Source organism: Varanus komodoensis, unplaced genomic scaffold, assembly GCF_004798865.1.
Source record: "Varanus komodoensis strain SLA01 unplaced genomic scaffold, ASM479886v1 scaffold53, whole genome shotgun sequence".
In the NCBI taxonomy this organism is placed as follows: Eukaryota; Metazoa; Chordata; class Lepidosauria; order Squamata; family Varanidae; genus Varanus; species Varanus komodoensis.
Genome location: NW_025336126.1, coordinates 4,160,220 through 4,161,242, shown reverse-complemented (window position 1 = coordinate 4,161,242; position 1,023 = coordinate 4,160,220).

Below are 1,023 nucleotides of genomic sequence, written 5' to 3'. Positions count from 1 at the left end.
TGGGGCCCACCCTGATTTGCTGGTAGTGGTTGTACAGATAATCTGGAAAGACATGACAGCTTCTCCTGGAGCTGAATGCAAAGGCAGATAGGTCCAGGAAAGGAATTTTCAGTCTTTGGAAGGTGATGTCTCTTTTGGCACCCGTTTGGAGCAGGTTTTCAAGGCTTGCTTTGCTTTGGCTGTCTCATCAGAGCATTTTCAGGGCTTTGGGCTGCTTACTGAGCCAGATAACTGTTTTAAAATAATTTCAGATGTGCTAAGCATGTTCACAGGTAGTTGCAAGTTTCCCCTCACACTGACACATTTGCTGGAATTGCATGATGTCAAGAAAGAAGAAAACCCCAAACAAAAGTGTCTGTTATTAGGACCGGTAGCAGGGGCTGTATGCACAAACAGGGGTTGTGTACATCATCAGAGGGACAGAGGAAGGAGGGAAAAGGAGCTTTGATCATGAAGAAGGAATGGCTTGGCCAGCAACTGTGCTGTGAGAGAAGATGGGCTATCTAGCAACCACAACCAATATTGTGTGAAGGAGTGCCTGATAAAAAGAGGCACCAATTGTTATCTAAACAGCGGGAACAGTCTCACTGGATGGGACAGGACAGAGCAGATGATCTGTGGGCAGGTCCTGGCATAGTTTGCACCAAATTGCCTGGTGCAGCTGTGTCCTTACAACAAAGAGCTGCAGCTAAGAGAGGGCAGTGAAGTAGGTGGTGGGAGGGTGAATTGGAGGAGGTGACTGGGGGGATGGGGATATGGGGATGGGATGGGATGGGAGAGATTGGAGGAGAGCAGCATGTGGCTGGAGAAGCTGAAGTGGTGGGAAGAGGGGACTGCAAGGGACTGCAGAGGCCGTGGCAGAAATTCTCTGCCTCCTTCAGTGGCTGAATTACAGGTGTGCAAAGAGGCTTCCGCTTTCATTGGCACCTTCTGGTTGACAGGGCTGGCTCAGGAACTTTCGCTGGCTGAGGCAAAGAATACAGTGTCGCCTCCTCTCCTGCCAGGAGTAGAAGGGGACCAAAC